This window comes from Megalopta genalis, chromosome 9 (genome assembly GCF_051020955.1).
Source record: "Megalopta genalis isolate 19385.01 chromosome 9, iyMegGena1_principal, whole genome shotgun sequence".
In the NCBI taxonomy this organism is placed as follows: Eukaryota; Metazoa; Arthropoda; class Insecta; order Hymenoptera; family Halictidae; genus Megalopta; species Megalopta genalis.
Window position 1 is genome coordinate 14355989 of NC_135021.1, and position 16707 is coordinate 14372695.

At 44.5% G+C, this 16707-nt stretch overlaps 1 protein-coding gene across 1 annotated transcript in view; it reads left to right on the top strand.

Moving 5' to 3' along the window:
• The first annotated feature begins 1145 nt into the window (after window positions 1-1145).
• The window catches only part of LOC117217511 (putative glucosylceramidase 3), a 59577-nt gene continuing 44015 nt past the window's right edge, over window positions 1146-16707 (top strand). The window contains exon 1 of the mRNA XM_033465156.2: window positions 1146-1354. The gene's annotated coding sequence lies outside the window, so the exon portion shown is untranslated. The remainder of the gene's footprint in view (window positions 1355-16707) is intronic.

Below are 16707 nucleotides of genomic sequence, written 5' to 3' on the forward strand. Positions count from 1 at the left end.
CATAAAACGTATCCTTGATATTCGAACCGTTGTAATTCCGTGAAAACGAGTCGGACAGCGATAAACCCGGACTCGTTTTAAAGCATGATGCCTTCATCTTCGCAATTCCACGTTAATTTTCTTCCAGCATGCTTCCACGTGATACAGCAAATCTGAAGACATAAGGTCAGTTGGATGTACATACTATGAATTCAAACGTCTTCAACAACATGGAAAGATTTTTTTCGTCTATTGTATCCGCCATATCTTCGAAGATTGAAGCTTGCTCTTTGAAACGCGACCTCACAAAACTTGCTGTACGATTTTCTGCGATCGCTTCGTGGAACGCGAACCGGGAGCAAGTTCAAACAGCTGTGTGTGAAAGGCTTAAAATAACGAAGAAACACTTTTGATTCTACGATCCTGTTCCCGCGTATTATTTGATCAATCAGCTGTTTTTGGTCAGTTGGATGAATTGGATGGTCAGTTGGATGTACATACTATGGATTCAAACGTCTTCGAAAACATGGAAAGATTTTTTTCACCTATTGTATCCGCCATATCTTCGAAGATTGAAGCTTGCTCTTCGAAACGCGACCCCTCAAAACTTGCTGTACGATTTTCTGCGATCGCTTCGTGGAACGCGAACGGGGAACAAGGTCAAACAGCTGTGTGTGAAAGGCTTAAAATAACGAAGAAACACTTTTGATTCTACGATACTGTTCCTGCGTATTATTTAATCAGTCAGCTGTTTTTGACGAGTAGACTCGTCGTAACACGAAATTTTCACATTTCTTCGTGACGAGTGTAAAATACAGCTAACTGGTTAGGATATAATATTCTTTATTAAATTGTACATGTTTTATAAACGTGTAAGACAAAACGTGAAGAAAATGAATCACCTATACAGTATAATTTATAATAACTTGCACACGTTTCAGAGAGACTGTAATAGCCAGCTTGTTGACAAGTACCGCGTCACTCCGTATAGCAAGAAACAACGATAGCGTGTGGTTGCGTTATTCAATCGTGAACTTATCTCAATTCATGGTCTATTATACGTGGGTCTGCACGGACCGGCGCGGGCCGGAGCGGGCCGAAGCGGTCCTCGTCTGGAACTTGTTCTGCGCAGGTGCAGTTTGCGGGACATTCCGTAGAATTCCGATGCACAACAAGACCATGTGTGAAGCGAGTCTCGTACGTTGAGAACCGAGATAACAGGTTTTTTAAAGCGGCCACAAATTCTGTATCGTGCGACACTTCAATGTCGATCTTATCTCAACTAGAAATCCTTACTTAAACGAAAGCGGAACCAAGAGTTCGTTAGTGTCTTCCGACAACGTCTCATCCGAGGATAATCGCTGCGATATCGAAGGTAATTGATCTCCATCGTCGTTGATTCAACATCTCCTTGATTCTGTTTTTTACGTTGCGCGTACAAGTTGACGCCCTTAACGGCTGATTTTAATAACTGTCGGATCTGTTAGCAGATCCTTCAACGGCCGTAACGATTTTATTCAGAAAATTAAATTGCCAAGATACCACACACTCCCAGGAAGACGTCTGAAATGCTCACGAAGTCATAAGAGTCGTCCGCCACGCGTCCGTTTCGCATGCCTGAGCTAACAGCGGCGGGATGGACAGCTGTTGCGACTGCGAGTGCATTTCAGATGTAGCACGGTCATTAAAGTGCCTGCTAATAGTGCTAATAGGCGCTCGACAGCTGAAGTGTTCGTACACAAAGAGACGTATACGCGACCATGTGACCATCGAACATTGAACGAATATATTGCCGGTTCGATGCACGCGCATGTACCGGGTGTCTCGCAGTCTCTCAACCGATCGCGTTCGCGTTTGTCCCGTACGCTCTAGCATTCTACATTCTACGAAGAAGTAAGGCGAAAATTATACAAAGTTAAGCGAATGTATACTTCCATCAAAGGTTCCAGAAAGGTCGATTTCGTTTATCTCGTGATTCTAATCATTCTATACGCAGTGATCTTTATATAATACCGATTCCCATACCGTCACTTATTTATCCTTGCAACAAGGTTGCGCGTGTAATCGCGGGTTAAAGGTCCAGATTGCCGGCGAGGTTTTAATAATCGGCTGTTATTAAGTTACCAGCTATTGAATCTTCTTATTCCCTTATTCTTTTTACGATTTATGTAGCCGTTGAACGTTAAATTCGATTCGATGCAACGTCGACTGGTGTAGGAGAAGCTGCGATCGATTGGCCGTGAAAAGCGGCGGTGTTTGTTTTCGCGAGTGCTAATTGCAATAGTATCGGGCAGCCGGGGATATTCTATGGGAGGAAATGGACCGCGGCGATGCAACGCGACGCGACGCAACGCGACGCGACACGACAAATCGATGTAGATTGTAGCACACGTGGCGATAAGGCTGCAACCAGGTGAGAGCTCGCGTGAAAACCGTCGCGTTGTGTCGGTATCTGTGTTTCTGGCACGCATACATACGGAGAGAAAGAGGGAGAAAGAGAGAGAGAAAGAGAGAGAGAAAGAGAGAGAAAGAGAGATTGCGATGTACCCGTTTGTATGTAGATGTTATGCCTGCTGGCTATGGCGTCCGACTTGATAAATGTATCCTGTACGAAAAAACCCGGGTGCAGTTTGCCGCATAATAACCAACGAACGGGAGAAAGAGACATTTAGTGCACTTAGATGCGTGATCTATCGACCGTGAGCAGCCCCCTCCGGGCATCGACGCTGGATACCACTCCATTCTTTTTCGCCGGCTTCAACCCATTTCCCTTGATCTATTAGCTTCCTTCGAATACACTTTCCGCGTAATGGCCTCCGTGACACGGAACGCAGCATCGTTTTTCCGTCGGTGCAACGAGCATCCTCGGTTAAGTACTGGATTACGACGCGAGATCGATGAATTTCTTTGCCCGAGTCCGAGCACTCCGCGATCGACGAGATCGCTTCATCGATTATCGCGAGAGCCCGTGATCTTCGACGGCGCAATCTACGGAAGAACCGTATTCGCGATTGAAATGTGTTTCAACGACCGTACAATACAGTTGGTTCATGCATTGATTTAGACGAAACGGATAACGCTCCTATTTAGTGGAACACGTGCGAATTGTTCGGCCACGTGCCTGAATTCGTTGTTATATCTGGTGCACGTGATTAAAAGGATACGATGTTTCGCGCGGCGTGCAACGAAGAAGCTCGTTCGTCCATTGAATTATCGACATTAACAAGTCGATCTAGCCCATGTACAATAAGCGCGGCTGAATATGCAACAAAGTTTCCCCCGTAACGTTAAACTACGCCAGAGTAAGTACATTTCAGTAAGCTTCGTGGCTCCGTACGCGATCCAGTTTTCCTATAATTAATTCCTAAATATGACCTATTTTTCGCGAGCGCCTCGATGAGAGGTAAACGCCGCTCTCGCGTGTAACCAGGAATTCTTGGGTAACCACGAAAAACTGCATTCAGAAGAGAAGTGCATCATTGTTCCTTTAATCTGAGCCGCGGCGCATAGATAAAGGCTAGCTCTGAGCTGCTCCGAAGAGCCGTTACGTCAAACCGTAGAGACAAGAGAGCGCGGGAGAGAGAGAGAGAGAGAGAGAGAGAGAGAGAGAGAGAGAAAGGGTGGGCCAAGAGGGAGACAGAAGAGGGAGTTATATTGTACTTAGGCGTCGTATACATATGTATAGCGACCTGGGGGAGACTAGAGAGGAGAAACGAGAGGAGACTAGAGATGCCGAGAGGAGACTAAAGGTGGCGAGAGGAGGCGAGAGGAGACTAGAGGTGGCGAGAGGAGGCGAGAGGTGACGAGGAGAAGCATACACGCCTAGGACGTTGTTACGCCCTCGGCAACCTATTCAAACTTCTCACCCCTTTCGACGAACGGTGGGAGCTCACTTGCGCACCAATCATTAGTGGTAGCTCTTCTCCTTTACTCCACACCTATGTCTCACCTACTCCTCTGCGGCTTTGGCTTTGGCTTTGACTTCGCCAGTCTTATTAACCGTGTTCGGACGTCTTGCGACCCGCCCACGCTCTACCGTAAAAGTAACATCGTGCTTCGACATTCCACCCTCCAAGGCTCGCTGTCTTGCCCCTTCGACGAGCTCCCTAGCTGCAAGGCGGCTCTCTCGATAGTCGCAGGCTATATTTGTTAGGAGGCTTCGATAAAATAGCGTAAGGTAAATGTACCTCTCCCCTCGGAACCTTCATACTTTTGAACGTTGTTCTTGATTCAGTCACTCGCGCAAATATCGTAACAATCAGCTGTCAAAGAGAATGTTTATTCGAATACGGACGTTTCTATAAGCGTGCACATATTGCTCCATATCGTGTACTGCAATTTTTGCATTTTTTCATTTACATTCTATCAATTTGTTCCCGATTTATCGGACACTGGGACGTGACGACGATACGATTGATACAATAGATACGTGCTCGTATATTGCTAGTTTATATTATTATTATTATTATTCTTTATTCTTATTATTCTTATTATTCTTTATTCTTATTATTATTATTCTTTATTCATATTAAATCAATATTTCAAGGTGCATCCCCTAAGCGTTCTGTAATAAGTACTCTTATCTTAATTCATTCGTGGGACGCATTACGAAAATATCGAGAGACGATACCGTTTCTGTGTCGACCGTGAAATATTGACGCGCTGGGATTGGGGTAGTGAATAAATTAACTTTACATTTAAACAATAAGACGCATCACGTTCTTTTTTAGTCTTTTATTTCGTTTATTTTGCACTGTTGTTCTAGGCGAATCTCCGTCGATACAACTTTAAATTTTCGTATATCTAACACGAGTGTACTATGCAATTATCGGTGTAAGCTTGCTATCTGCGACACGATAACTGAAACCCGGATATGCTACAGAGTGGCCGATAAGTGCATTAGACCCGACGAATGCAACCGAAGCTAATAATTCCTCCTCACGCAACCAAACAGTTCGACCCTGTCCCAGGTATCGCTTGAAAATCCTTCGGCATCGTACTATCTGCCTCGAATATGGAGCTCGAGCAAACAGTACAGAACAACCTCGAATATCAGAGGACGTACTTGAATCGCAACGTTGCCCCGGAACATGCTCGGATAAAAGAACGTTCTGTAATATTTAGTAGTCGCCGGCGAACCATAAAACGATTTATGCCATGTGGATGACAATGGACCAGCGCATTACGCACTGCCCATAAATCGTAGATTAGGGGAGTCTACAGAAAATGGCTGTTGCCATTTTGATTGGGTAAGAAGGGCAATTTCCTCGCCGCAGTTAGGTCCTGGTTTGCAATCGATAGATAGCCGAACCCGCTCGGTCGTAACTTCGTTTCGAGGGGAATATCTGGATAAAACTGTTCGGGGAGAAAGTTCGTAGTGCTTTTGCATGCTTCGGGAGCCCCTTAATGGCCGCTAAGAAGAGCTTATTGAAAGAAAGTTACCCCGTTTAAGTCGAATCCGTTTAGTTCGCCGCATTCATCGGCATACATGAACCCCGGCTCCAAACAAATTCGTCGTGGACTTCGACTTCGGCTTCGGCTTCGGCTTCGGCTTCGGCTTCGGCTTCGGCTTCGGCTTCGGCTTCGGCTTCGGCTTCGGCTTCGGCTTCGGCTTCGGCTTCGGCTTCGGCTTCGGCTTCGGCTTCGGCTTCGGCTTCGGCTTCGGCTTCGGCTTCGGCTTCGGCTTCGGCTTCGGCTTCGGCTTCGGCTTCGGCTTCGGCTTCGGCTTCGGCTTCGGCTTCGGCTTCGGCTTCGGCTTCGGCTTCGGCTTCGGCTTCGGCTTCGGCTTCGGCTTCGGCTTCGGCTTCGGCTTCGGCTTCGGCTTCGGCTTCGGCTTCGGCTTCGGCTTCGGCTTCGGCTTCGGCTTCGGCTTAGATTTAGACTTAGAGTTAGACTTAGACTTAGACTTAGACTTAGACTTAGACTTAGACTTAGACCTAGATTTAGACTTAGCCGTAGACTTAACCGTAGACTTAGACTTAGACTTAGACTTAGACTTAGACTTAGACTTAGACAGATTTAGACTTAGACTTAGTCTTAGACTTAGACTTAGTCTTCGTTATCAGCGGAAAACAGAAGTTTCTGTTTGTTTTCTAGTAGCAGAAATCATTAATTGCACGCATTGACTCCAATGAGAAACTGAACGTTGTCGATCGGAAAAAAGCAACGGCCAATCGATACGATTCATTACTATTCTAGAGAACCTATGCATAATGTGTTCCCGTCAGCATTCGACGGAACGTCGGAGAAAGGAACAGCCCGTCTACAAAGTTCGTTAATTGAGTTGAGCAGATAAATACTTGGAAATTAGAGTTCAAAGACCCGTCGACTATTGGTAAAAGGATCAAAGCGTTCGGCAGCTTATTTCCGAGGGAATTCGGAAAAATCTCCGAGATCTCTTCAAATATTCACCCAGTTTACGACACGTATCTGGAGCGTTAAGAATCTATGACTAATAATGCCTCCGGAGCGCTACCTAATCTAGGTAATTTATTGGGCAAACACGTTCGCGCTATACACACACACACATACTACTCGAAATTTCACAGTGCATGACTGGCGAATCCTGCTTTCGTTTATTTACGTGTCTTCCATCGGATCGAGCAAGTTATCCCCGATTTATCTACGTCGATTCCATAAATTTCCTTGCAAAGCCTTCTGCTCTCTCGAATTGATTTATCAACGTCACCGCTCATTGAAATATTTGCTCCGCGAGTTAATTAGAGAAACGAGCGATCCGAAAAGGTGGGCGCGCGCGAGTGAGAGAGAGAGAGAGAAAGAAAGAGATTACGTTTAATTCAGAGAACTGGTCCAAATGCAGCCATGAATTGATGATATTTTCGATGAACACGAATCCGAACAAAGCGACTGCACCGATATTATTCGAATATATATCATTTTTCGGGCATTTTGCTGCCGTGAAATCGCTCCAATGATTCATGTAAATCGCATACTTTAGACCTCGTATTTCAGCAACGGGTCCCATCGAACTCGACAAATCTCGAAACGATCGCTTCCATTCGAGAAGCTGATCAATTTCGCTCTCGGTGCACGCTTTTCCAAAATTAATTATATCAGTTATTCCGGCGATAACTGCGCCAGCGAAATCCTATTGGGGGTAAACTACTGGAGAGCGAACTATTGAAAGTGACAGCATACTGTGACGACGATCTCTGCGCACGCGTCGGCTCGCATTGTGGCCGGCAACGAGCGCAGTCGACAAATCTTTTTTACGTCCGCGTAAATGGGCAGAGTACTTTATTTAAAAGATGACTCTTTCTCTCTCTCTCCCTTACGAGATCCAGGTCAAGCGGTTGCTTTTCAGGAGAAAGATCGTCCGGTAGCTTGTTTTTGAACTACAACCGTAATCCCGGTTTTATGGCCACGTATCTAGCTGCGTTCATAAATTCCTTGATTTTCAATTACTCGCCGTCTGGGTCATTTCCTCCGCTGTTTTATAGGTTCCCGCTGTAAGCTCGCGATTAATCGAACTTTAATCCCGGATCCGTGAAGGTGCCCCGGAAGGATGACAGCCGAGGCAATGAAAACTTGCCGAATTTACAAGCGGTTCGTAAACTCGCCGTCTTTTCCGCCAGCGAAATAGGTAAACCGTCTCCACGGTCTCTGTTGCGGCGACAGAATGAGCCGAGCAGAAGGTTCACCGAAGAATTCGATGTACGATGCATCCCGGTATTCGAGTCGCCCGATTCCGCGCAAACTTGTTCCCTAATCAGATTTCGCCCACCCACAATTCGAAATTTGTAATTGCTGCTGCTGCCGGTAGACCGGGGCAAACATCGAGCAGTTCGACGCATAGTTAGCTGGACATTGTACCCCGGAAGTTTACTCGCATAGTTACACCCCACCATGCGACCCTTACACCCGCGTCTTCCATCCAGTTTGCGGCCCTAATCTCCACAAAGACAGCTGCGCAATATTGCTGTGTACGTCGTACGAGATACACCCTGCATAAGCATTCGAGGAGATCGATCTTGTCGCGAGTCGATTACACATTCTCGACCTATGTGTGAACTTCGACGTTGCTCTATTTGGTTCGTTGTAGTCCTTGAAAAGATTTTTTTTATAGGAAATACAGTACATATCTACTCAATGGTCTCCGGACTCGATCAAATGCAAAACCAATAGTTGATCTATTAATATAATAAAAATAGATTAATATAATAAATAAATCTGCATAAGCATTCGAGGAGATCGATCTTGTCGCGAGTCGATTACACATTCTCGCCCTATGTGTGAACTTCGCCGTTGCTCTATTTGGTTCGTTATAGTCCTTGGAAAGATTTTTTTTATAGGAAATACAGTATATATCTACTCAATGGTCTCTAGACTCGATCAAATGCAAAACCAATAGCTGATCTATTAATATAATAAAAATAGATTAATATAATAAATAAATCTGCATAAGCATTCGAGGAGATCGATCTTGTCGCGAGTCGATTACACATTCTCGACCTATGTGTGAACTTCGCCGTTGCTCTATTTGGTTCGTTGTAGTCCTTGGAAAGATTCTTTTTTATAGGAAATACAGTACATATCTACTCAATGGTCTCCAGACTCGATCAAATGCAAAACCAATAGCTGATCTGATTTTTCTTTATGAAATCATAAACAGCGAGCTCAAAATCCCTTCCATACTTCCATACGTTCGCATCAATACAATATTTAGAATGTTACGTAAATTTCTTATTATTGATTATTAGACTGCGGATCCTTATGCAAAATGAAAATGATCTCTATCGATTTTGAAAAACAAAAACCATATAGAAATTTTCTTCCTTCTTAAATAATTCCAATATGATCGATTTAATACATCAACACCCTTAAATTCTTCTAGGCTTCTCATTCTTTCAAATTACACTTTCCAATTTTTATCATAAATGCATAAAATCGACGGTCTAATGATTACTAATACCGAACTATGTATCGCACTTCGTTGACTTTTTAGTTACCTTCGAACGCTCCGCTACTTCGGCTATTAAGGTTAATTAAAATCTTAACTCCATCTTCAGATATATTTCGAAATCATTATTTTGGCTTCCTCTTTCCTCTATTCCTGCAATATCTGTCCATTTTTGTGCGTGATCTGACTGCGAATTAGAGAGAAATTACTGTATATTCAGGGCTTGATTTCAATTACAAGTTCACTTACAAGTTCCCGATGGACTCCGCCCAGAAAATGATATAAGCTCGTTCTCTGGGAGCTGCCTCTCCATTACAGTTTTTCCTTATTTACCGCCGACTGAAGGGAAGATGAAGTTCAAATTATCCTCTGATATTCTCGTTATCCTGAGTTTAACATCGCGCAGAATCTTTCATCGCTTCTACTGCGTCGTACAATGTCGAAATGTAATGGATTTCGCATAAAAGATTAAATCTGCTATTTTGCATTTATTAAAAATTTTTAACGACAATTAACAGTTATTAACAAGAATTAACAGTTATTAACAATCGTAGCGTTACTTCGCTTGTAAACTTCGATGACCCACCCCGTTTTGCTAGGTCTGCCCTGCCCATTAGGAGTGCCCTCACAGTGCTCATCGAGATTTAGTTCGACTGACCTGTTTTGCAGTACGTTTATACGTCCATTAACAACGGCAGCAATAATATTGACATATTTGCAGCCAATGTTACTAGATTTGATACAAATCTCTATGGACTATTTAATCAATTTACTGATTCTCCGCCATTTGACAGAACATTTTCTTGTTCTTGTTAATGTAAAAATCGGTGTTTACCCGAATATACATTGCCGGCCAAAAGTTTGGAATCACTCGGAGATTTATATCAAAATCGAATATTCTTATACATTCTGCTAGTATACTGGGCATTAACGAGAATGGACAAATTTTTAGACATTTAATTGTAATGAAAACAGTATTCTATAGATTATAATTCGAATTTAAAGTACCATTAAACGTGAATTTCCCTACCACGTAAAAAAAGTATTCGCTCACCTTTTAAAACGCAATAACTTTTTGAGAATTGAACTAAATGACTTGCACTTTTTTTAGATGACAGAGAGACTGGTCTGTTAGACGATGACTGAAATGTGTTTTTCTTTAAATTCTGCTATCACTTGGAATGGTAAAAAAATAAAAATCTCTCGTTTTTTAACTGCTTCATCCGAGCCTATAACGAAAATTTAAAAAACGTCTTCCGGAGATCTCGGTAACTTATATGCGTGTTGAAAATTTTATCGAAATCGGTTCGTGTTGTTACGAGTTACAACAAATTAAAGATCGCAAAAATCTGCAGTTTTTAAAATCCTTGAACGCCTGTATCTCGGCTCTGGTTTAACCGATTTCAATCAAATTTTCAGCGCGCATATAAGTTGCTGAGATCTGCAAAAGGCTTTTTTTAAATTATCGTTATAAGGTCAGATAAAAAAGTTAAAAAAACGAGGGTTTTTAATCTTTTCTTTTCATTCCAAGTAATGGCAAAATTAAAAAAAGAAAGCTTGTTAGCCATCGTCTAACAGACTGTCTGTCATCTAAAAAAAAAATTCAAGTCATTAAGTTGAGCATTAAAAAAGTTACTACGTTTTAAAAGGTGAGCGAATACTTTTGTGGCCCACTGTACCTGATTCTTTTATTTATCAAATAATGCTACAATAATAGACGCCGATACTGAGAGAAGCCATAAAAACCACATTTCCATACATTGTTATCGCTCTCGTTCAGATTAATGCTGAAACTAGAACTGCTATCATCACGCTTAGAAAAGAAGGTTAGCCTTTGCGGAATATTACAAGCAAATTGAAGATACCGTCCAAGGAAGTTCATAGTACGAAAAAACTGTTTTCCTCAAAAATCCGTGGTGACTCCAAACGTTCGGTCGGTCGTATATAAGTAAAATAAATTCGACTAAATTTATCTGTCCGAGCAGCACTCCGTTACCGTTTAATATCTTCGACATCTTCGATGATAAAACGCTGACGCGCAACGGGCGTCGATGAGTCGCGATTAATTCGCGATTCTCCGTCGTATCTCCATTGTAGATTACGCCCGGGATACGGAATTCTTACGAGATTCCAAAGATTGGAATTTTTCCTGGTGATCGCGGATCAACGTTCGCCTCTATCAAATCTTCAACTGCCGATCGTTCCATAAATAATGAAGGCGCTAGAGCTTGGAAAGCCGATGCTGCGCGGTTAACGCAGTCACGAACTTTACAGCGGCGCCGTTCGGTTTTCCACACTTCTGCGAACAGTCCGACGGTTCTTTCCCGCAAACTCGTTGCTAAATTGCCTTTGACTTCGCTTCCGTGTGCTCCTCGTTCGATCGCGACAGTTTTCCCGAGCTCTTTTCCGCTTCGAGGCTCCGTTCCGACAATTTCAAGTGCACGGATGTGCTCGCGAGATAACGTCAGGACGCTGGCAATTATGGTCGCAATCATCATCAACAACGCCCATGAGCTAATTAGCGGCTCGTTCACTGTTCCGCTATCAGTGCGCCGAAACTCGGAACAATTTTTTCATTTTCTCGGTTTTCCATCGAAACTGTCCTGGATTCTTGTTTTATGCACTGGTGCCGAGAACTATGTCCTATCGATTGAAGGAGGCGAATGGATGAACCTCTTGCAGCTTTTTCGTGTCATGCTTTCTGCAGCCAGTCTTTTGCGGCTGTCGTTAATTTGTGAATGAACGAGAATGCATCGATTAGACAGAACAAGAAATGCATAGAAATTTATTCTTGTCTAGGATAACTTCAATGAATCATAGATAATATAATCGAATTGTTGAATTCTTCGAATAGTGTCACTATTTTATATTTCAATTACTGATTTTTGTTATAAATGAATAAAACCCGCAGTCCAGTTGTAACAAATGATGTTATTGCTGCCGTAGAGTGTTCAGTGGAATTCCTTAGCTAGAAGAGAGAGTTTCCCGAGAGACTCCGTTGAGACATGCAGTAGTTTCTCCCGTAAATGCCAAATTTCGGGTCAAGCGTTTGATGCGACACGTGACGACAAATTCCCGGAAGACAACACAAAATGTTTTGTTTGGGTGTGAGTCAGATAAGAAAAACTGCGGAGTTACAAGGTACGTGACCAATCTCTGTCGAATAGTAGCATGTGGTCTCTAAATTGCCTTCGAATAGTAGCATGTGGCCTCCAAATTGTCTTCGAATCATGGCATATGGCCACCGAATTATCTTCGAATAGTGGCATGTGGTCTCCGAAATGCCTTCGAATAATTGCATGTGGCCTTCGAATTGCCTTTGAATAGTGACATGAGGCCTCTGAATTGCCTTCGAATAGTGGCATGTGGCCTCAGAATTGCCTTCGAATAATTGCATGTCGCCTTCGAATTGCCTTCGAATAGTGGCATGTGGTCTCCGAATTACCTTTGAATAATGGCATGTGGTCTCCGAAATGCCTTCGAATAATAGCATGTAGCCTTCGAATTGTCTTCGAATAATGATGCGTAGCTTCTGAATTGCCTTTGAATAGTGACATGTGGCCTTCGAATTGCCTTTGAATAGTGACATGAGGCCTCCGAATTGCCTTCGAATAGTGGCATGTGGCCTCAGAATTGCCTTCCAATAGTGGCATATGGCCTTCGAATTGTCTTCGAATAATGGCATGTGGCCTTCGAATTGTCTTCGAATAATGGCATGTGGTCTTCGAATTGTCTTTGAATAGTGACATGTGGCCTCCGAATTGCCTTTGAATAGTGACATGTGGCCTTCGAATAGAGGCATGTGGCCTCAGAATTGCCTTCCAATAGTGGCATGTGGTCTCCGAAATGCCTTCGAATAATGGCATGTGGCCTTCGAATTGTCTTCGAATAATGGCATGTGGCCTCCGAATTGTTTTTAAATAATGGCATATAGCCTTCGAATTGTCTTCGGATAATGGCATGTGACCTTCGAATTGTCTTCGAATAGTGACGCGTGGCTTCTGAATTGCCTTTGAATAGTGACATGTGGCCTCCGAATTGCCTTCGAATAGTGGTATGTAGCCTCCGAATTGCCTTCGAATGGTGGCAACAAAATTAGAAATAAAAAAGTTAGGCCATCGTTTGTATTCATACCTGCACATACATCGGCATGTTGGCCGCTGCCTTTTGTCGCCTGCCCCGAGTTTCTATAAAAACGAGCCGCGAGCCTCGAAGAATCGTGTCCGAATGTCTGGCGATTACCGTTTTCGATTCCGAGCACCGAGCCTTTCAGGGAGAATTTACTGTACGAGCGGAATTGTTGAGGGAGGTCGGGCGAAATTTTGAACGGGTTATCGGGGCATCTTCTAAACCGGAATGCCGTTTTAATTTACATCGGACGTTGAATACGATGTGGTCCTCGGGCGTCGATGTAGCGTCAAGTGGTCGATCGAGAGCAGAAAGCAATCACGAGAGATAATCTTGGTGATCGTTCGCCGGTCGTGTCTCTCGATACATCGCTTACACGCCGCTGTCCCCGGCTAGAAACAAAGGTTTCCAAACGAGGCTTCATTAAGCCGTCGCTCTGCCGACAAAGCGGCGATAGTTTCGGTTAAATGAAATACAGGTCAGCTATAAATACCAATCTATCGATGGAAACTTTAACATCGACCGTTTACGTTCGGCCGCTCGGCTTTCTCGGATAAAGCCACGAACAATGCATGCTCCGGTGGCTAACTTTCATGGTTAAAATCGCCTCGAATATCCGGAACACGCGCGGGACACAGAGGAGCGCGCAGGATAGAGCACAGAGGGAACCGCATAGAAGGGGCACACGGAAACGCGCGAGCACACGGATAGCCGAAGACATTGATTAATTGGTCGAGGTTGCGGCAATGATTAAGCCGAGGCGACGACTGGATGTACGGTTAACGAGAACGCGATGGCGTTGCGAAAATTCGACGAACTTCTCGATAATCGTTCCACGGGAACGACAATGGCTCACGGCGACAACAAGGACAACAACGCAAACGATATTTTCGCGGTGAGCCGTTTTGAACGCGTTCTCGGCTCAAGTGAGAATCAAGTTATAAACGCGCGGCGACAACTTGAAAAAGGAACTTGGTGGCGGCCCGTTAACAACGGATGTGCTGAATTCGCGCTAACAAATTTGATTTTCCGCTCCGCGTCGCTGACACGCAGACAATGGCCAGGCGTGGGCCTCGAAAGTGGTGCACTCCCTCGGGCATTGCCAGTCTAATAGCTTCCTCGTAATAATCGGCATAAAGCTCCGAGCTTCCCTTTTCGCCGTTTCTCGACGTGCCTGTGCGTCACGTGGTTCTATTAAAGTATTTCGTCTAACTTGGTCTTTTGAAGACCTGGCCAAGAGAAACGAGATGGCTCTTCCTTCTTTACTTCTCCTTTTTCTCCTTCTTCTCCCTCTTCGCCCTCTTCTTGTCCGCCGCTGCCGTCTTTCTCTGCCGGAATACGCTGCCGGCAGAAGCTTTTCGTCGAAAGGTACACCCGCGTCCATAAGTCGTCTGCGAAACTTGCCAGTTTCAGCGTCTCGCTCGAAGTTACGACGTCGAACAGCCGCAATTTTGAATCAAAAGTTTGTCCGTCGATTAAATACAGTTTGCAGAAGTTTTTAGCGCGCCGAGACTACGAGTACAACGATTCCCTGGGAGAGTTGATGGCGAGGGTTCCGTCGCGGTACGAGTAACCGAATTTGCAACGTGGACAACCGAGAGACTTACCCTAAACTGATAATGTATCTCCCATGACTTCTGGACGGGGATGTACGCTGTGCTCGACGAGCAGCTTTCAGTCGGATCTGAAGGCGCACGATCGTCTGTTGTCCGTCCTCGAATAGAAGAAGCCTTCCACAAGCAACCCAGCTGCCTCCAGAATAGCTGGATGCCGGATGGTGTTTCGAACCGAGCGCCGGTGAACGGCTCGAAATCCATTTAACTGTAAATCAGCTGCTCGTCGCGTCGACTCGCGACAGGAGCCCGACGCTGCTCCGACCAAGATGCAAAGGTTTTCCGGGATTTTTTGCCCGCCTCCTGTCTCGAGATCATCTCTCGCGTTGCTATAAAATGCACGCGGCACTTCTCCCTCCCAGCTCGCGCCGGATCCAAAACTTTTGATCTTGCTTTGCGACGCCCTGAAAGCCGTAGCCCGCCGTAGTCGTATTTTCCAAGCGTGCAACAAAGTCTCAGCGGGCAGCGACCGGGAAGAAAGCAGCGATTTCGATCGGTCGCTTATCGATCGACCGAGCCCCGTAAATCGAAACGGAACGATTATCCGAAACGCGTAGAAACTCGGTGCCGCGGATGTATTATAAATACCTGTCCGCGAAGAAATTAGCGACCGCGAATCGCGCGTTTAACGTGCGCGTTCCCGATCCGGAGCTCCTGCAACAGGAACTGGCTGCGGCAGACCACAAATCCCGAATTTTCTGTCTAACTCGCAGCTCTTCGTTCATGACTGGCCTTTGCGCGTCCGCGGGCACGAGATACGCGGGATGAACGATCGCCCATTTTCTACCAGTTCCAGTTGCAATATTAACCCTTTCCTTACGGCAGCCTGCTCCGCTGGAGTGACGCCACTGAACGGGGCACCGCGCCGCGAAATGTGCACTTTGCACGTCGGTAGTCTTCGATGTTCGTACTTGCGTCTTTCAACGCCACTTTGCGATTGTCTTGTATGTACACTTTTTTAAGTGCTGCATAACGACTGTTTCATCGTATTATATGAAAAACATGAAAATGAGTATATTGTACGAATATCAAGTTATCTACATATTTAGAAATTTTGCTATTATTATAAGTAAAAATACAATTTGAGGCAGTTAGACATCAAATTATAATTCTTAGTAATTTCGTTCAGTATGGTAAATTCTAAAACAATGGTCAACGCAGATAAATTACAATTTCTGCATTCGTATCTAGACTCGCGTCTTTTGTCGTTTGCACTGCAAACAACGCACCTTCTATTTCGGTTTTTTCCAACTGGTACATAGAGCGAAGGAAAATGTCGATCTATTAACAGATCGTCGCGCGAACGCCGATTATAGTCCGCACCCGTACACACAGGTCGTCTCGCGACCGCCGACTATAGTCGGCACCCGTAACGAAAGGGTTGACTCTCGATCGGTATTGCCGGCTCCCGGATGGCCCGATCATTTCGGTTCCCGATTCTCAAGAATTTCAAATCATTTCTTCGCCTTGTTGTCCCATGCCTTTTGACTCACATGACCACGAAGAATCACTTAAACATACAAATATTTAAACACTGCACGATAGAAGAAAAATTGCCGACATTTTGTTTGCAAGTAATGCAATCGGAAGTCATGTCTCCAGTAATTATTCAATTGTACTTCTTGCGTGCACCATCGAAACATTTAAGAATGGTAGTGAATGTGTCCCAAAATCATGGTATTTCCGGAAAATGAGGAGTTCCTGAGGTGACTTGAAGTAACTTTTTCCTTTACAAAAATTTGTTCCGAGGCATCGTTTACGAATTATTGAGGAAAAACTATGACCAATGAGGGGCGAGCTCGCCTGGCGCTAGGCGGCCGAGCCAATGAGCGGAACTGGGCTTCGTGCGCTCGTTGGCTGGGCCGCTTCGCGCCAACCGAGCTCGCCTCTCATTGGTCAGTGTTTCTCGTTAATAACGCGTTAACGACGCCTCGGAGAAAATTTTTGTAAAGGAAAAAGTTGTTTCGAATAACCTCAGTAATCTCTAATTTCCCGGAAGGATCCATAATTTTGTGTCACCTGCATAAACCATCGCAAAACATATGGATCTCAAAATTGTATGAATAG